Genomic DNA, 22,616 nt, shown 5'->3' on the forward strand with positions numbered 1-22,616 from the left:
CAGAATTAGTTCAAAATGACAAAAAATACACCAAACCCACAGACATTGCCAACATCCTAGCTGACAGGTTCAGTGCAAACATCTCCCCCCCTCCCCACCAAAAGGGCAAATATCTATCCCAGCAGAGTGCTGCCCCCCTGACATATCAAAGGCTCAGGTAAGAGCCACCCTGTCCAAAGCAAAAAACACTGCATCAATGGGACCAGATGGTCCTACATGAACTCCAAGAAGAGCTAAACCCAAACATAAAACTACTGTTCAATCTCAGCCTTACTACAGGATATGTACCCAAAGAGTGGCGTACAGCAACAGTGGCCCCTCTCCACAAAGATGGTGCCTCAACTGATCCTGGAAACTATCGCCCCATAAGCCTGACTAGCTTGGTCTGCAAAGCTATGAAAAGAATCATCATGGACCTCATAAATAAAGATACTGGGGACCTACACACACTGGATCCTACCCAGTTTGTCTTTGTTAAGGGCAGATCCTGCCTCTTAAAACTGGTCGATTTATTTGAAACAGTCACCAAGGCCATTGACGAGGGGAAGGTGGTCCACACAGCCTACCTGGACCTCGCAAAAGCCTTCGATACAATACCCCACTCGGGCATTATAGATAAGCTCACCAGCTTAAATATAAACCCCTATGTCACTACATAGGTTGCAAACTGGCTCAAGGACAGAACCCACATGGTTAGAATTGCTGGGGCCATGTCAGACTCCAAACCAGTTACAAGTGGCATCCCACAAGGCTCAGTCCTGGGACCTCTCTTGTTCTGTATATATTTCTTGGAGGTACAGGCCAATACGGAAGGACTGTGGCTGTCCAAGTTCACAGATGACTGCAAACTGGGTGCCATAATCAACTCTCCAGCCGACACAAGAATCCTCCAAAAGAGCCTCATAGAAACAGACAACTGGTGCCAGAGCCATGTTCTCAAGCTAAACGCCAAAAAGTGTATAGTCATCCCCTTTGGCAAAAACAAAGTGCCCACCAATTACCACATAGGTAGTAATCCATTAAGTACAGAGGAAGTAATTAGGGACCTGGGGACCCAAGTTGATAGCAATCTCTCATTTGACAACCACATGGCCAAAGTGGTTAGAAAAACACTTTATATAGCCCACATAATCATGAAGGGATTCACATCTAGATCAAGGGAGGTCATCGTGCCTCTTTACTCATACCTCATCAGGCCCATAATTGAGTACAATGCCCCTTTTGGGATGTACCTTACCAGACACTTGCAGCAACTGGAAAGATCCAAAAAGTACCTCACCAAGAGGATCAAATGGCTCAAACAGATGCCATATGCTGCCTGGTTAAAGAAATTCCAGCTCTACTCAGTGGCATACTGCCTGCTTAGAGGCGATCTGTGCCTGACGTATAAAGCCATATCCAACCCAGAATTAATAGACATGCTGCACCTCAGAAAATCCAAATCCCATCGAGCTATGCGCTCAAGAGACTTGAACCTCAGCACTGAAATAAATAGGACATGCTGGAGGGACAGATTCATAACCTAGAGGCTCCCTTCACTCTGGAATAAAATCCCAGTCCAAGTTAGGCAGAGTCCCTCATTGACTCTCTTCAAGAGGAATCTTGATGAGTGGATGGGAGACCGTAGATTTACCCCGGGTATCAGTTCTGTGTCACTGTTAGACAGAGGCATGGTATACTAACCTCGAAAAAGGGCATAACAAAATTAATTTAAAATGGGTGGCGAAAGCCAAACACACTCTGGCTAGGCTTATAAATGCCCTAGGGCAGATAGCCTAGTATGAACCTATGAACCTATGAACATATATATATATATATATATATATATATATATATATATATATATATATATATATATGTATAGATATATATATATATATATATATATATATATATATATATTTACATATATGTATATATAAAATATGCCCATAACATGTAGTGGAGTCATATCTCAGCACCAAGAGTCACATGAAGTGCTTAGTTATAGGTGTGCATTTCCATGCAATTAGGTATAGGGATAATACCACAGCTGTTCCACATGCAATTAGCAAGTGGGGAACTGCAATTCATGCACAGGCCATCAACAGCTCATGAGTATTCCTTACAAAACTCAAGCTGCTGCCTATGCAAAACAGATGTATTTTTCCACATCCACCAGAGAGAGAAAGAGATAGAGAGAGAGACAGAGACAAAGTAAGAAAGGAAGGGTGTAAGAGATTAACAGCCAAGTGTGTTTGTGTATGATCCATGGGTAGAGAGTGGTATCTGGGTATTATAACAGTTACCTATATTGTTTACTAATCCATACTGTCACATAGTAATTGCACATGGCTGTACTCATTTATGGCTGAATATTGTCTACAACAACCTCTACACTGTTGGCCTTGTAATGTGGACTATGGGACATATATGTCCTCAATATAATGATGTAGCAAAACCCACACTGCAATGGATTTTGTCAGTACACAATCACCCAACACCCATACAGGATACTGATGACACACACTTACCAGCACTCAGTTTCCAACCCTACCTGACTATGTATTGTTATTACAGTGTTATGCAGTTATTGCACGTGCCACATAGCTTATATGTTGGGGAGCTGTCCAAAGGTATCTTTGAAGGTGAGTGACATCAGCAAAAGTGCTAAAGGAGGGATAAGGGAAGTGTAGTACATGTGAATGTCCACAAAAGCAGGTGTCAATGGAGACACACACACACTCTTTCAGGGAAACACACACATTGCTAAGAAAAACATGAATGGCAAAACTGAAGTATAGTCGAACACTAATACCAAGAAATGCACCAGCAGGGCAAATGGAAAACACACTCTTTATTACCATTGGGTTATGAAGTCAATCTTTTATTGATGAAAGTGCTTAACCTGGTAATAAAGAGTGTGTTTTCCATTTGCCCTGCTGGTGCATTTTTTGGTATTAAACACACACATTACCACCTTTGGCAGGATCAGGATTAGAACTCCTACCTAACTAGTTTGCTCCACTACAGTATTGCACAGTTACACAAGCACCACAGAGCTTATACAGCTGATACATGGTGAAAGGATTTTTTCAAGGTGAATGACATCAGCAGGTGTGCTAAAGTAGGGGAACGGGAAGCGTAGTGATTGTGAATGGCTTCAAAATCATTAATGTCCACACACACACACACACACACACACACACACACACACACACACACACACACACACACACACACACACACACACACACACACTTGCCAGTACTGAGATGCATAGGTTCATTGCTTCACAGGTGTGTAGTAAGTAAATGGGCCTAAAGGCTGTACACGGCTAAGCAAAGGGAATACCCTGGCATCAGGCCACATGACAATGGTCTTCAGTGTGGCTCAGGGGTGTAGACCCTGGAGTGGTCCTGACAGGTGGGTATTTTATTCACCATCCACTCATCTGGGTTACTATTATGGGTGGCCAGTGATGTGCACTGCTTCCCATGTATGTGATCTGTATTCCATAACATGGACAGTATCTGGTTTGTGCACATGTCCCACACACATGTTCTTTGACATGTAGAAGTGTACTTGAGGTGTCTGGGACATGTTGTATGTACAGACTGTTATCTTCTGATGTAGCATTGCTGACTTCAAATTTGGAGATACCTGGTTATGGAACTGAGGTCATGTCTGCACCTACATTGACAGCATGATACAGGTATTCAGTGGAGTTAGTGGCATCTGTCCATACAGGGCATGTGTATAAGGCATGGTATTCCCTTTGTGGGTTACATCTGCAGACTCTACAGTTGTTGCAGGCATCCAGTGTGGAACATAACAAAATGACCACCGTAAGCATTTATTTGCCTACTGTAGGGATGGAACAGGGTGCCATGTCCTTTTACTTGCTGAATAACACACAAAGTCAGGAGTTGTATGACATTGTAGTACTTTCTGATGTCAGTGGCACTGTTCTGGTCAACAGGTATGTAGTCCACTGCAATCACACCATGGTTAATATCTGTGAGGCAATATGCAGGGAACTACCAATATAGTGGCTGTTGCCTAGCCAAGTGTGTTTGTGTATAAGACATTCGTGGAGAGTGTTCTCTGAGTAATACAAGGGTTGCCTATATTATTCACCAATCCATAATGTCACATGTAAGTCTATGGATTGTCTACACCAGCCTCTCTGGTGTTTGACATCTGTTTTCCTTGTAAGGTGGACATTGTGACATATACAAGGTCCTCAGTATATTAATTTATCAAAAACCGCCCACAATGCATCCTGTTATTACACAATCACAGCAACCACCACAGAGGATACTGATGATGTACAACACACACTTGACAGTACTGAGATTCAACCCCCTACCTAGCTATGTATTGCTACTGCACTGTACTGCCTTTATCGCACGAGCTATGGAGATTATAGGATGGATGCTGTCCCGAGGTACTTCTGAGGGGAGGAACATCACCTGCCCTTGTAAATACTGGCATGGGGTGAAGTAGTGGGTGAGAGATCCCCAAAATAATTCTACCCTAAACACACATTTACATTATCCAGGGGTGAGGTTCAAATCTCTATCTAACAATCTTTACAGACCATTATGTTATGCATTTACCACATGCACCACTGACCTGACATGGATTAGGGTTGGCAACAGGTACTTGTAAGGTGGATGATATCTGCAGAACTGTTAAAGTCAGGCTCTGAGATGTGTACTGGGTGTAAATGGGGCCAAAAACTTTGAGGCACTCACATACACACACAAACACTTACCACAGATGAGATTCAAACCAATACCTGTGTAGTTACTGCTATTACATTGTTCGGCATTTATGGCACATACCACAAAGCTTATAGGGCTGGCTTTTGTCCAAAGGGGTATTTCAAGGTGACTGACATCAGCAGGCTTGCTAAAGTAGGGCAATGGGAGATGTAGTGACTGTGAATGTCCTCAAAATCATTAATTTCTGCATACAGACAGAGTTTCACAGTTGCCATGTTTGAAATTAGAACTCCTACTTAACTAGTATGCTACACTATATAATTACACAGTTATCACATGTGCCACTGAGCTTATAGGGCTTGCCATTGTCCAAAGGGGTATTTCAAGGTGACTGACATCAGCAGACTTGATAAAGTAATGCAATGGGAGGTGTAGTGACTGTGAGTGGCCTCAAAATCATTAATCTCTACACACGGACAGACACAGAGTTTCACAGTCATGTCTGGGATTAGAACTCCTACCTAACTAGTATGTTACACTAAAGAATTACACAGTTATTGCATGTGCCACAGAGTTTATAGGGCTGTTTTTTCTCTAAAGGGGTATTTCAAGGTGTCTGACATCAGCAGGCTAAAAGTAGTAGGGAGGAGGTATATATATAAACTGTGATTGATCACACAGACACACAGACACACACACACACACACACACACACACACACACACACACACACACACACACACACACACACACACAGAGTTTCACAGTTGCCATGTCGTGGATTACTCCTACCTTAGAAACTAGATATAAGTTATTGCACGCTCCATGGAGCATATAGGGCTGAACCTTCTCTAAAGGGGTATTTCAAGGTGACTGACATCAGCAGGCTTGCTAAAGTAGGGCAATTGGAGGTGTAGTGACAGTGAATGGCCTCACAATCATTAATCTATATAAACAGACACACAGCATTTCAACATTGCCTGGGATTTGAACTCCTACTTAACTAGTATGTTACACTATAGCATTATACAGTTATCACACATGTCATGGTGCTTATAGGTGTCTGGCATCAGAAAGCTTGCTAATGTTGGGCAATTGGGAGGTGTAGTGACTATGAATGGCCTCAAAATGATTAATCTCTACACACAGAGTTTTAAAGTTGCCATGTTTGGGATCAGAACTCCTACCTCATGAGTATGTTACACTATAGCATTACACAGTTATTGCATGTGCCATGGAGCTTATAGGTGACTGACATCAGTAGGCTTGCTAAAGTAGGGCAATGGGAGGTGTAGTGACTGTGAATGGCCTCATAATCATTAACCTCTACACACACACACACAGTGTTTCACAGTTGCCACATCTGGGATTAGAACTCTTACCTAACTAGCATGTTACACTATAGCATTACAAAGTTATCGCATGTGGCACAGAGGTGTAGGATTGGTCCTTGTCCAAAGGGGCATTTCAAGATGACTGACATCAGCAGGCTTGCTAAAGTAGGGTGATGGGAGGTGTAGTGACTGTGAATGGCCTCACAATCATTAATCTCTAAACACACACACAGAGCCTTACAGTTGCCATGTCAGGGATTAGAACTCCTACCTAATTAGTATGTTATACTAAAGCATTACATAGTTATTGCATACACCATGGACATTATGGGACTAAGAGATGGCCAGAGGCTTATTTCAAGGTGACTGATATCAGTATGAGAGCTAACATGGGCTATGGGAAGTGTAGTGTGTGTGAATGAGCCATAAACCATTCCTGTGGAAACACACACAACACTCAGTCACACACAACTTTACATTTGACAGGACAGGGTATACACATTCTAGATGGATACTGGCTTGTAATATCATGTTACACAGTTGTCACAAGCTCCACAGACACTATAGGGCTGAGGGCTACCAAAAGCGAATGTCTACAGTCATTGACATTGGCCCATCCTCTGATATTGGCCAATTGGATGTGTGGTGGGTGGGACAGGCTTCATTTGACATCTCTTTGTCACTGTCTGCCTCTCTGTTCCCCAAATCTCTGTGTCTGTATGTTTGACCTATTATAGTATGTTGGCCTTGGATATGTGTGATTATTCCTATCCAATGTGTGTGTAAAGCATGAATGGTGTGCAATGTGGTGTGAGTGCACAGACATCTGTGACTGACAGATATGTATAGTCTACTGTTGTTGTCAGACATGGGCTTAATTTCTCTATGTGTTGGAGCATGCCCAGGATGCCTTTCTGTATTTTGTTGTCAGACATGGGCTTAATTTCTTTACGTGTAGGAGCATACCCAGTATGACCTTCTGTATTGAGTGTGTTAATCAATTCCATGTAGGTTGTACTCCAGTGCAGGATTTTGCTTTCTACACCTACAGCTGCCAAACTGTTTCTGCAGGATATCTGTAGATAGGTTGACAATATGGGGTCACAATGGGTGAAAGATAGTGGGATATTGTAACTATTGTATCTGTGCTGCTTGTGTTACATGGTTGATGTTAGCAGAGATATTCAGACTTATGTACTGGTTTACACTGTAATGTATTATGTCATCAACTACTGACAGATATACTTATTTGCCCACAGTTATTTCCTGGCAAATTCAAGATGAATGAAGCTTTGTCCAGTACTGTGGTCTGCAGCCTACATATTCTTACACACTCATGCCATTCTGGAGGGGTAGCTGCAGACACTTGCTGATGGGTCTGTGTAAATGGTGCAGCACCTTGGTACTGTGGTGGCTGAGGATCCCCTGCTTATACATCTATTGACATAACAGAATGGACATATCCTGCAGTGGCCATAACTCTCAGCTGTATAGATTCACCCAGGTTACCCAGAGGTAGGGCTCATATATCTGGTCAGTTCTGCTTCACAATGTGGTTTATAAGTGAGTTTGTAGCCACCCATTACTGGGTTTGCAGGCAGGGGTAGTATGAGCACATATCAGAGTTTCAGACTTCACACACTCCATGGTGTCCATGCTTCTACACTCCCCCCACTCTGTTATTCTATCCTCTTCTTAACATTATGTGAGTGATATCTGCAAAATATCCCTATACTTGTCCCTTCATCCCAGCCATTATTTAGGGGTTGGTCCACAGTTCATGCAGTAGGACATGGTGGGCATGCTACTGGGATTTGTCGACATGGCCTTGCATTTGTGTTCTGTGGACTGTGTTATATTGTTAGTTGGGACCCCATGAAATAACATACATTGGCAGTACGGGTGAGGCACAGGCCTTTCACAGAGGACTGTAGGACATCTGGTAGTGATGCAGGCCATCTGTAGCAGGCCAGTACATTCTGTCACTCCTACAGTCCCATGCTGTGAGCCACTGGATTCCCCTGGGGTGACAGAGTAAGTGTGCAAGGTGTTAATGGCAATAGTTCCTGCCCATATTAATCCATTGTTCTGGATGCTGGCAGTGTGCTGCTTATAGCTAGGGACACTCCTGCATGGGACACCTCTTCCGTATGCTGCATTCTGTGGGTATTCACATACAGAAGTGGGAATCATACTGTACTCATTCCCAACAGCAGGGATATGACCTTTGATAAACCTGTGGCTGATGGTGGGGTGAGCTGAGTGCATATGTGACATGGAAGCTTCTTACAGCTGACTCACAGATATACCTGGGACATTCCTCTTATGCTGCCCTGTGCGGGGACATATGCAGTCTCTCATTACTTCATAACTGTGCTTTTTGTGGTGTGCCAGTGACTGGCCAGACTACATCAATATTCCATACTACATAGACAACTAATGTACTGCTAACCTGTATGCACAATCCCAAAGGTGCATGCAGTTGACAGTTACATTTCATGGACTCTGTCTCGGGTACTTCCACCTGTGTACTGTGTGTATGTCTGGGCCCACATTCATGGCATGTCCATCTTTCAGATGGTGACAGATACTGACATCTGAAGAATGAGTTTGGATGACTGCTGAATTGTGTCTTGCTTGGATGCATTGTGGTTGGCACTGCAGTTGTAAGAACATGGCCCTGTCATCGACAGTATTGGTCATAGTCCATTGGGACACAACCCTCCATGCCTACATGCTGACCACTTCCACAAAATATACAACACACAACAACCTAACACACAGAGCCCTGCATATTGTAGACATGCAACAATCTAGCCTGTAAATTGAGCCAGCTCAGGTAATCTGTGCTCCACTGTTATTAAACCAACATGTACATGTTACTGCATTTCTACATAGGAGAGTGGGGGGGGGGGCACACCTGACAACTGTAAACATTTGCTATGACTGTTCTGGTAGTTCAGGTACTCTGTTGCTTCCATTTAGTTTTGTATTCTGACCTATCATGCAGACTAGAGGCATATCAGTAGAGTACAGATACAAATCTTAGGTTTTATTGACCTACCTTTCAGTTTCAGACTTCTTACCCTGCAGAGCTAACATACAACTCCCTGACCTATTGTAGTCTGTCTGTGTAGGTCTGGAGGGGGGCTGCTCTCCATTGACACTAATTGGATGTCTTAGCACAGCCTTTCTTTATGGTCATCTAAACCTGTCCTGCTGGCTGAGGCTGTTGTGGGTATGTGAGCCTCACTGACATGCATGTGTGTGTCCTATGGACACACATTTGAACCACCACATGTACTGCAGTGGGATTTGTCACCTTGTCTAGTACTGCCTACTTTGTTGACACCAGTACTTGTTATGGATTTCATGCTGCCCATATAGGTGTCCACTATCTGCTGACATCCCATTCTGCCACCTGATTCCCTTGCATGCTCACATCCATACCATAGCTACAACTAACATACTACTCCATTCAGTAATTGATAGGAAGAGTGACTTACCTTGTGGCTGTGCCAGTATTGAGGATGGTGTTGGAGGGCTGACTATGTCAGATGCACATAGTACACTCCCTGTACATGGTAAAACACAGGTAGTGTCATGTTTGGCATCCATTTTATTATATGTGCGAGTCAGAGAGAGGTGTCATTCCCTGGGTTCATACCATGTCAGTGTATGTGCTATGCATTGCCTGTTTGCCAAAGCCTGGGCATACTGGGCATGCCTCCTTCTGCCTACATGGGCAGGCTCAGGTTGTTCCTGCTCTGAGTCACTCTGTGCCTGTGCTGGCCTTGGCAATGGTGGGGGTTGTGCAGCCCTGCCCCGTGCTGTTCCTGCTGCAGCTGTGTTCACAGGATCATATTGTGTAGCATGGCACATACAATGAAAATGTGTGTACATGTAGCTGGAGAGTACTGCAAGACTCCACCAGATATGTCCAGGCACTGGAACCGTGACTTGAGCATCCTAAACACATGCTCTATTATGATTCTGGTTTGTGTGTGTGCCTCAATATTGAGTTCTTGTTCGGATGTTTCTGCATTTCTGATGGGTGTCATCAGCCATGGCTCTAGTGCGTAACCAGCATCCCCCACTAGGTGGCCATATGGGATGTTCCCACTGGCAAATCTCTGGTAGAGATGTGTCATATGCCAGATGTGGGAGTCGTGATAACGTCCAGGGCTGCCATCCCACACATTCATTATAATGCCCTGGGCATCACACACAACCTGGCAGTTGATGGAGGAGAAGCCCTTGCAGTTTATGTAGACCCTACCCTGCTCAACAGGTGGTGCTTTGATGTGTATGTGCGTGCAGTCTATAGTATCCACTACCTCAGGGTATTCTGCTATTTGGTGGAAGAGATGCATATTGCTGGTCCATCCCTCATGGGTGTTGAGGAAATATATGTGCTGACATGACATCTAGGAACTGGTGGAGTACCCTGGATGGTGATGCCTGTGAGATCCCCATGATATCCGCAGTTGCCCTTTGGAAGGTACCTATGGCTAGTATTTTTAAGCCTACACATACCTTGGTATCCACTGGGATGGTGTCCCCTCTGTTGGTTCTGTGTGTGAGGCATGGCCGGCACAGTTCAACAATTTGCTGTAGGATGTCCCTGTCCACCCTATAGCACTTCACTATCTCCAGCTCATGTAGCCCCTGGTAGGTTACCCTGGGTCTGTACACTCTTCTCCTTCTCCTCACTGTGGGCTGGTCATCAGCATTCTCATCCTCACCACCCTCAGCCTCTTCCACATATTAATGTATGAGAGTGACAGCAGCCCCTATCATTTTGTTAGCTTTGTCAGGTAAAATGTCTCTGTCTGTGTACACCAGTCTTGTAAAGTTTGTGGGAAAAATGGAGTGAAAGGTGCTTGCATAATTTATAGTAGTGTGCTGGGCTGGGCTGCTGCCTGTGTAATTGGCTGATTCTGATACATTTCATCTGCCAGCTATGCTAGTTCACCTTGATTGCCTTCCTACTACTGTTTTCCCTTCCCATTGCCTTCCAGTTTAAGCCCTGTGGTGCACTGCACATTCCCAGTGTTTGGATGTGGACAGAGCTATTTCCTTTTTTTTTTGTTTAAAACCTGGTGCATGGCACGAGCACCCATTTAGGCAATGTAAACACTGCTAGGCAGCCTCAGACACACCCCCCTTCTTTAGCTGTGCTTAGCTAAGGGCAAACATGGGCCACAGAGCTCCAATAAGTGTACAGAATGCATGACACTCCCCCTTATGAGGACATCTACCTCTTATGCTTATACCATGGAGTTGCTGCACCTACATGGTTGGGTACAAGCTAACAGTGAGGGGAAATCTGTGATTCAGTATTAATCTCCTCATTTGCATAACACCGACTGCTAATGCATGATTACAAAACTGACACTCAGCCTTTGCCCTTAGCAACCACTATTCCATGGTATTGTTGTGTTATGCATGCCATTGACTATTATGGCAGAATGCTGATTTTGGTTTAAAAGCCTATTTCCAACTTTTTTTCTTATTTTCTGGCAGATCCCATTTGCACACCGCTGCCCTACGCTTAAACGGGTGAAATTGGCCAAAAAAAAATAAAAGTTATTTTTTTATAATTTTGCAACTATTTACCATGCCAATAACCATATATTTGGCAATTGGCATGCCTACTACATTGAATACATGCTTTCCTTGGAGCTGTCATGCCTCTGTTTTGTAATTTGCAGAAATGTATTCAGTTAGTAGCCGAATACATTTCTGCAGGTTACACTATTCCTGCACAGACACCCGCCTGCTTCCTGGATCACTAATTCACCTAATTTGCATGGTTTTCACCTGAAAATGGGATATTTAGCATACAGGAGCTGTGTCCATGTGAGAATAGTGTAGGACCACTTGTGCACGTCCCGGGAGCTCGTTCCTGGATTGCTCGTCGGCCATATTGCATGTAACAACTCTTGCACTATTCCTGCGCACTGTGCAGAGCTTGCTGAATCCTGGGGCAAGTGTTCTATGATTGGTAAAAAGGTCTGCCAAAGCTATTAGATATGCACAGTTGATTTCCAATTGATGTTTAATTGTCTCTTGATTTTTACTGGATGTTTGGTTAATTGTTTTAATTATATAATGCTGTGGCTCTGACATATTTTTGAATGGTCTGAAGAAGCAAAACTTTGTTTGGGAAACTCTTACCATTGTCATTTTAAACATTTTAATTGCTTTATTATTTGTATTAAAAGTTGTCCATTTCCTCGTAGACTGGTGGTGGATGCTTTTATTCTTCACATTATTGCTTTACACCACTGAGTTGCTGTTGAAGTGCTGGATATTTTTTACACTTGTAGCAACCATGGCTGAGGGATGGAGTTCTGAAGCTGAACTTGACTTTAATCCAGAAAGGAATGGTAAAGGAGTGACACATTTCAGTGTGAGCCAAGGGAAGGGCCATGTCAGTGGACTCCTGACACATAGTAATAACCCATTGCTATTGTGCCTACCAGAGAGAGAGGCACACCAAGGTGAGCCTGAAGGTTCGGTTACTGCTGTCTTCTATACTGAGTTTAGAACATTGTAGGGTGAACTTATGGAATACAAGCATCTGCAATGGCAATGGTTCTACTTTGAGACTTGTCAAATCCACAAGGTGATCCCTAGAGGTATGTGTATTCTCGTAATGCCAACATATGGGAGTGTACATCCAGAGTTATTGGAGCAATTGAAGGAGTAGAATTTACAGACTGGTTATACCTATTTACATTTATTAATTGATTACTTCAGGCCCATTGAGCAATTTGTAGTTATGAAGATTCAAGAACATATGAAAAATGGTATGAATGGTTCCCAGAAATCAGTGTTTTTAAAATACTTGAAGATGTAGTGAATGCAGTAAATGTTGCCAAAACTCATCTACGAAAGACCAAATTGAAGGAGTTACAGAGGGATCTCACAGATTTTATGACAGGTCATGTTTTTTTCTTGGCCACGATCTAAAAATATTACCCAAAATAAGACCAAGGAGGCAACTGAAGCTAGATCTAGAGGTACTGATGGTGAGTATGCTCCATGTACAATGAGTGTTAATATGTCCTCTTCCTTGAATGAAGGATCACGAAATATTGATTAACAAGATAACAGAGACACGGAGAGATGTGAACCAGATATGAGACCCAAGCAAGTGGGATCCATGGCTGCACAGGAATTTTTTACCCTGCCTCTACCAGTGCAGAACAAAGAGGACGGAGGATGCACTGTCAGCAGGACACAGAAAAGGAGGAGAGAACATCATGAAGAATTGCAGAACTGATCATTGAAGCAGATGTGGGAGAAAGATCTCGGATATTAATACACAACATTTCTAAAAGAACTCTCAAAAGGTCTGAAATTTCCCTCCTGGAGAAGGGGTTGTCCTTTGTACCTACACATTCTACTGACTTATGTGATATACTGCTTGATGTGAGATTGTAATCTGCAACTTGTAATCTACAACTTAAAACTATGTTTTCAACTGAGATTGGAGTCACTAGTTTGAAGAAACTGCATGACTTCAATCCTATGTTAAGTGCAACTTTAGAAGTCTTCTGCAATGCAGTTGACCATAATTTACAACATGTTTTTCAAAGAAAGAAATCTCTTTAAGTCAAATTTAAGTAATGAGGAGTTGCAAGCATTGGATCAGTTAAGATCTGATAAGAGCATATCTATTTGCGCTGCTGATAAAGGCGGGGCTGTTGGAGCAGGTCCTAGCTATGTTAAATGAAGCTGATACATAGGAATTATTGAGTTTATTACAGATACAAGACGTGATTAGGAATGTGAAATGCATTCTATTAGAATGTTTATTAGGTGGCTCCATAGCTGAGAGTACTTATTACTTTCTATTTGTGGAGAAACCTTTAGTACCCTCATTTAACTGATTACCCAAGATCTATAAGGATCCAGTGAAACTCCCGCTCAGACCCATTCTGGCTGGGTGAGGATGGAGCACTGCTCCAATGTTCATCTTTGTAGAGAATTTTTTGAGACCAGTGGTTAATGAATTCAGTACTATCATAAAGGATTCTAAACAATTTTTGACAGATCTTTATGCACATATTAATAATGAACTATTGGAGCATGATGGCTTATAGTGACAATGGACATCTGTTCACTCTTTACTGTGATCCCTAATCATACAGGGGTTGATATGTTGAGAGATTTTCTCTGTGCGCTAAAAAAGAAGGTTGTGGCATCTTTTTTTCCATTCACTGACAGTGGTTTATTTGGCTTCTTCATTTTTTTGTGTGTTACACTAAGCTTATAGACTTGCTGTGTTTATTTATTGAGACTATTTTAGAAAATAATGTGTTTGTGTTTGATGATAAATATTAAATATAACACACAGGCATAGTGATGGAGACATCATGCGCGAATAGCTATGCTAATAGTGTGGTCATGCAGTGGGAGGTTAGGCATGCTATGTGTAGCATCTATGCACCCCACATACACTTTTACAGGAGATTTGTCAATGATGCCTTCCTTACTTAGAGAGGCCCATTAGATCTATTTCAACAATTTTTTAAATTATTTACAGAAAACCACTGACTTTTTTGCATTTTACTAAGCAAGAATCTTATAATGAAATTGAGTTCCTTGATGTTAGATTGTTTAGAAATGCAGCCAAATGATTAACCATGAGCAGGTATAGAAAGACAATACACCGTAATCATATTTTACACAGGAGTAGTAGTCATCTCAGATATATTTTTAAAAACATAGTCAGAGGACAAGGTATGAGGATCTCATGGTTAAGCAGTGAGAAAATTATCTTTAATAGAGAGTTAGCTCCTATGAAGGATGAATTTCTGTCTCAGGTTTATGATGGACAAGAGATAGATTCAGAAATAAAGAATGTAGTGATGTTGAAGGAAGGGAGAGCAGCTCCCTTTTACTCAGACCATGGGTTACATGTATATTCGGATGAACAGGAGGGTGACAGGGGAGTGATGGAGCATGCTCCACCAATATGTATGCATTATTGAAAGAACGTTAACCCTATCTGTGCAGCCATAAAAAGGAATTGGCATATTTTGACATCAGATAATGAAATCAATGCATTGATAGGGAAGGAACCCCAATTTGTGTTCAAGAACAATAGTTCCCTTAAGCGTATGTTGTGTTATGGTTATAAGGCAAGTTATGTGAAGGAGCTGCCACAGGGCATCACTGGGTGTGGGAAATTGTGGGCAATTTGTTTAAGCATCCAGTTACTGGGAGGAAATATACGTTTAAAGTAGTTGCCAACTGTCAAACCAAAAATGTAGTATATCTAGCCAGGTGAGTTGTGCACCCCCATTTTTATGTGGGGAAGTCAAATAGAATGTTTTATGAAAGGATTAGAGACCACCTGAGGAATATTACACAAGGTGACATCTGTACCCCTTTAGCTAAACATATATGCTATGAAGAGAGAGAAAGATCACAGTTTTATGTTTTTGGCTATTGAAACAGTGTTTGAAGGCAATAGACTTGGTGATGTCCCGATCGAACTGAATGTAGGGAGTTGACATGGATTTTATAACTCCAAGCAGACAAGAGGTTTGGTCTCAATGGAATGGTTTCTTTAAAACCTGCCTTAAAAGCAAGAGGTATAGGTAGGAAGTGAATGTGTTTCTGATATGACAATTTTTTAGATGGTGAGGCTTGATTCGGATTATGATTTAATGGTTGATGACATCAGTTATGACATTGTATATGTGATAGTGTTGATATGCAACAAGATATTCTATCCTATATTGTTAAATCATTTGCCATGCCTCTGCATTGATTTTTGCCCTCTGATACCTGGTGCATTATGTCTGTTTTGGGACCTGGTTAAGGTGTACAATGATTTTTACCACAGTTTTTCAGCCATTGAGCACTATGCTACATTATGATGAGATATTACCAGTTAATTTGTTTAGCTATCTTTGTGCATTTGTTGATGGATTATTACAGTTGCAATACCAATCTTTTCTCTTAGAACGTTGACAGTAATTAGGGTTGACTTGGTCTTATTTGAGTGTCGTATTATGTTTAGATATATTAAATCTATTTTTGTATAAGGTTGGTATTATTTTTTATTTTTATTTATTATGTCATATGTCGGTAGAACCCAAGGGCTGCCATCAATACTGAGAGGAGCAGCCCTTTTGCAGTTTTATAGTATTACGTTGTTGGACAGGATAATATATAATTAGTTGTCTTCTTCCTTTAATATTTTAACTATGCTAGTGTTCTTGATTGTTCCATTGATAGCTACTAGATTGTAGGTGGTAGACATTGGTTCCTCTCCTTTTTAGGTCTTATTGCTTTTTGTGTGACTGCTTGCAACTGCCAATGTGGATCTGCGATTTACTAGCCATATATATGGTGCTGACATCATTATGGGTTTCTTTTTAGTGCTTAGAGGTTTGGTTTTGTTTTTTTGGGCAGTACCTACTGGCATCTATTGGTCTAGGAAGCCGCTTTGAAGCTTCATTATATGGTGTGAATTTTGATGGTAATGTGTGGCTGCTTTGATTACGTAGATTTTTGTGTTGTCTTGGATCTGCACATTTTCTGACTGTTTTTTTTTTAAATTGTTCTTTAAATAGCTTGGCTTCATGGAGCCAATGTGTTAAATTGCTGTTGTTTAGGTTTGATGCATTGTGCTAAGGTATATCGATAGGCTGATTATACGTAGGATAGGTTTCTATTAGTTTTATTGATTCTGTGTTGATAATACTTTGTGTGTATTTACTCACCAACAGGAATCTAGGTTAGCAGATTTCAACTAATCTTTGAAGTAGTTCTTGATTGGGTAATAGCAAGAACTTTTCATCTTGATTTGCTGTTACCTACTGGCATCTATTGGTCTAGGAAGCCGCTTTGAAGCTTCATTATATGGTGTGAATTTTGATGGTAATGTGTGGCTGCTTTGATTACGTAGATTTTTGTGTTGTCTTGGATCTGCACATTTTCTGACTGTTTTTTTTTAAATTGTTCTTTAAATAGCTTGGCTTCATGGAGCCAATGTGTTAAATTGCTGTTGTTTAGGTTTGATGCATTGTGCTAAGGTATATCGATAGGCTGATTATACGTAGGATAGGTTTCTATTAGTTTTATTGATTCTGTGTTGATAATACTTTGTGTGTATTTACTCACCAACAGGAATCTAGGTTAGCAGATTTCAACTAATCTTTGAAGTAGTTCTTGATTGGGTAATAGCAAGAACTTTTCATCTTGATTTGCTGTTACTGGTTATACTGTTTAGGAATGTGCAGTCGCAAGTTGTTAGTTGCGAGTTCCTCGCAATTATAATTCTAAAGTCTAGGTTTTTTAGATGGATCCAGATGACATAGAATTATTGTTTATATTTTTTCTTATAGTGAACTGTTATATTTTTTGGTATCATTCTCTATTAATAAATGCACATTTTGATTATTCAAACTAGTGGCCTGTGATGTTTTAGGCTGATATATTTTCAGAGGCTAAGATATAACTATTTTTAATGCATTGGCCTTCAACATTAAAACTGATATGCAGGTCTATCACTATCTTAGTTGTTTATATTAAGTTCAGGCAGTTTGATAGGTTGAATTTAAGCAGGCCAAGTTTTAATTGGTTTATCTCATTCAGTTCCGATAGGAGGTTGAGTATATTTCTCAACAAACAGGAGTGTATGATAGCAGGTTTTAACCAATCTTTAAGGCAGCCTCTGATTGGTTAACATCATACATTTCTAATTTTGACTTGTTGCTAATGGTTATATGGTCCCTAATGGCACAGTGATATTTCATTACTTATGAGCCACTGGTAATTGTTGTTTTTATAAAGCTTTTATTTTTTTATAAAGCTTTTATTTTATGCTTGTTAGGTGTAGGTCTATGTCCATCATTGAATGAGTTACGAACAAGGGAATGGACTATTTGGTTATTTAAGTTGTTCATATTAAAGTGGATGATTCTGATAGCCTTCATGGATTGTTTTTTGCTATATGAGACCACTATATGCAATGAAATATGTACATCCAATATGGCAGTCACTTTTGTTAAATCGTGAAAATACTTTGAATGATTTATATCAAGCACATGGTTCTGTTGATTGGATGTTATTTCAATAGGTTGAACCGTCTCCTACTGGTTGAGTGTCCTACCAATGGAAGTCAACCAGCGAGATGACTCAGCCAGTCTTATTAAAGATTTTACTGGTTTTAGATAGGATAATATGTTTTTTGCTATAATTTTGACAGGACAAGATTTCCAAGTGTTCTATGATTAGTCAAAAGGTCTCCAGTGGCTATTAGATATGCGCAGTTGATTTGCAATTGATGTTTAATTGTCTCTTGATTTTTATTGGATGTTTGATTAATTGTTTTAATTATATAATACTGTGGCTCTCATGTATTTTTGAATGGTCTGAAGAAGTAACACTTTACAAAAGCGCTTACCATTGTCATTTTAAACATTTTAATCATTTTATTATTTTGATTAAAAGTTGTCCTTTTCCTCGCAGAGTGGTGGTGGATGCTTTTATTCTAAATGAGATAATACTTAACTCAAACATGAAAGAATGTCATCCAGTACTGATTGGGGTGCTTGTACTGTCTGCCTGATAAGGCAAATGGTCATAAAATATTAACCTGGGATTCTGTATTTTTTTATGATGAGAATGTGATGATATTTTCTGAATTGTGAACTATGACGACAGAAGAGAAATAGATATCCAAGTCTGCCATTATACTTTTTCTCAATTCTAATGGATGGTTTACATATTTTAGGAGACCCAGCCTTATCAACTTTAGTTTCATAGTGTTTTGTATTGAAGTTACTCCAAAACCAGTAAGAGTGGCAGTGCTAACTAATATTTTAACAGCTCTGGTAACACTGACCTTCTGTTTTTTTTTTTTTTTTTTTTTTTTAATTTAAGAGTGTTTAGCTATCTTATTCTACAAGACTGTGCTGAAATATTTTGGAGAGCAATGATGCTAAAGTTATTTTGAATCTTGTAGAAGACTAACAGGATTTCATTTTATGGATACACTGTGTACATTGAATGCATTTTTCAGTGTTAGCCTGTTTGCTTCCCTTTAGATAAACACTTTTTAAGTATTACTCCTAACTACCTAAATCTATGACAAACTAGACTTATTTTGTACATGAGCCATTAAGACAGGAAATGTCAGCATTTGAAATGCTGAGTGCCTACAAGACAGAAAAACAAACAGCAAACAAACAAACAAACAAAAAAAGACCAAAAGCACAGGAGAAAAGCAAATTTAATTTTGACATTTGTTTACTGGGAAAGTCCAACTGGGTATGAGAAAATTTTCACTGGATGCCCAGGGAGAAAAACTCCATAGTACAATGCAATCTGTGGTTCATGCTGCTTAATGGTAGAAGTCTAAATCTCAAAATTCACTTGCTTAAAGCACTCCTTAAAATGGAGAACATCGACATTTGTGCTGTAACAGAGACCTGGTTCAAGGCAGCAGAAAGCATCCCTGCACAACCAGGCTATAACTCATTCCACACCTTTTAACCCCAGGACTTGAACTAAAGCTCCAAAGGTAGTGATGTTTCCATATTCATAAAGGATGCGCACACCTCCAGACTGGTAGCCCAACATAACCCATCAGAGATACTTCAGGTGCAGCTAACATTGGGTAAGACAGCGATTCAGGTCATAGTCTGTCATAGGTCTGCAACCATGTCCCAAGACACTCACTCCATGTTCCTAAGCCCCCTGGCAAATATTAGGGTCCGACCTTAAACACTCATACTGGGCAAATTCAACTACCCCTCCATTGACTGGGAAAACTACTCATGTACCAATACACTTGCCCAATGTTTCCTGAATTCATTAATTCCACTGCCCTGGACCAGCTTGTTCTTAACCCTACTAGAGGTAGCAACATCCTTGATCTGGTCATTACTAACACAGGCAACCATTGCTCTACACCAGTAGTCAACTCCTTCCTGGTTAGATCCGACCACAAACTAATCACCTTGGAAATCCACATCCCTCCCACCCCCAACCCCCCCCCCACAAAGATAACCACCATGAAAAACTTCTCCAAAGCTAACTTTGGGCTCCTAAGAACAGAGATGGCTAACTTCATGGCACCCATGCAAATGGAGAATAGTTGCATGACTGCCGAATCATACACCAATGCACTGTATGAACACGTACACAAATGTATGGATCTCACCATACCCAATATAACCAAGACGCTGTCCTCCAAAAAAGGAAGCCAATCTGGTGATCCCCTGCCATAAACAAACTATACAACAGAAGGAGAAAACTGATGTGGAATAAGGTCAAGTCCCAAGACTGGAAAAAACTATCTTATCAGCCTCAAGAAAAAGTTGAGATCCCTCATCAAATCCTTTAAAGCTAGCTATGAAAACAGAATTGCAGCAGATAGTAAAGGCAACCACAAGGCCTTTTATAGTTATGTAAAGAACCTCTACGGCAATACCCAGATTTGCTCTGTGCTACTGCACAATGGTACCTCCTATACCAAGCCAACAGATATTGCCAATATACTGGCCAACAGATTCAGTGCCAACTTTACCCTCCCCCCAAGGACCAATAACAATACCAGTAGATTGACAGGCACCCAGTATTACTGCTGCAGAGGTTAAAACAGCACTGTCCAAGGCCAAGAATACAGCTTCTATGGGACCTGACAATATCCCTGACTGTGTTCTACATGAACTACAGAGTGGACTGTCACCTCACCTGTGTGCCCTGTTCAGTCACAGCCTCACCTCAGGCTTTGTGCCAACCAAATAGCACACTTCTATAGTAATCCCTCTCCACAAAGGAGGAGCAACTACAGACCCTGTGAACTATCGCCCCATTAGTCTGACAAGTCTGATATGCAAAGCTATGGAACACATCATCATGGACCTAATAAACTAGGATATAGGGAATCTCCAAACTCTGGATCTCACACAGTTTTGTTTTGTGAAGGATAGATCATGCCTGCTCAACTTGGTCGACTTCTTTGAGTCAGTCACCAGATCTGTGGATGAAGGCAAGGCGGTTCATACAGCCTACCTTGATCTGGCCAAGGCCTTTGATACCATCCCTCATGCAGGAATCATAGAAAAACTCACTAAGCTAGGCATCAACCCCTATATCACTAGGTGGGTTGCAAACTGGCTCACAGATAGAGCCCACAGTGTAAAAGTAGCTGACTCCAAGTCAGACTGCTGACCAGTCATGAGTGGAGTCCCACAGGGATTGGTCCTGGGTCCTCTCCCTTTTGGTATCTACTTCTCAAAAGTCCAGTCCAACACAAAGGGACTCTGGCTGACAAAGTTCACAGATGATTGCAAGTTGGGAGCCATTATTAACTCCCCAAGTGATGCTGACATCCTACAGAAAGGCCTCACTGAGACAAACGACTGGTGTCAGAACCATGGCCTTAAACTCAATGCCAAAAAATGTGTCATCATCCCCTTTGGGAAAAACCCATTTCCCATGACCTACCACATTGATGGTAGTCCTCTAAACACAGAAGGCGTTATAAGATAGCTGGGAACACAGGTTGACAGCAACCTCTCTTTTGACTACTACACTGCCATTGTGGTCAGAAAGTCCTTCTAGGTGGCACATCTCATTACTAAGGGTTTTGCATCCAGGAAGAAAGACGTCATTGTCTCCCTCTACTCTTCCCTCATTAGGCCAATCATCGAGTAGAATGCCCCATTTGGCATGTACCTCACTAGACACCTAGACACCTGCAACAACTGGAGAGGCCACAAAAGTACCTCACAAAGAAGATCCTAGGCCTTAAACACTTGTCCTATATGGACAGACTGAAAAAACTCCAACTATTCTCTGTCTCATATCACCTACATAGAGGCAATCTCTGCTTGAATTACAAAGCCATGTCTGACCCAGCTCTGTTAGAAATGCTACATCTAAAGAAATCCCAATCCCTCCACACCACATGCTCTAGAGACCTTAACCTCATTACCACAATCAACAGAACATGCTGGAGGGACAGGTTCATAACCCAGAGACTGCCCATGCTATGGAATAGACTTCCCATACATGTCAAACAGAGCACCTTGTTAGCCCTCTTGAAGAGAAACCTTGATGAGTGGATGGGAAATAGAAAACTCACCCTGGGGATCACTCCAGTGGCTATACTCAACAGAGGCACTGGAAACTAAAGTTGGGTGGCACTATGCCAGGATAAGCCTATGGGCTAGGCTTGTACAGGCTCCAGGGCCATTAGTCTAATAAACACCTATGAACCTATAAACCTACAATTTAAACAGAATTATAGATCAACATAGGTTACAAAGGCTAAGACAATCACACAGGAGTACAATTTCTAGATACAATAAAATAAGAAAATAAGCAAATATAAAGCAAGCAATAAAGCTGAACATACATTATATAGACGCTGGAAGAGAGTTCCTAATATGTATGTCACATAGCAATATATGAAAACTACATTACAGAATAAGTAATAAGTTGTAAAAACTATATAAACTTTCTGGCAAGAGACTTAGGTGGTAAATTTCAGTCATAATTTCTGGGATCGATAAAGGTTAGTGTAAATAGAGAG

The sequence above is a fragment of the Protopterus annectens genome, chromosome 3.part0, assembly GCF_019279795.1.
Source record: "Protopterus annectens isolate FY-2018-M chromosome 3.part0, PAN1.0, whole genome shotgun sequence".
Taxonomy (NCBI): Eukaryota; Metazoa; Chordata; order Ceratodontiformes; family Protopteridae; genus Protopterus; species Protopterus annectens.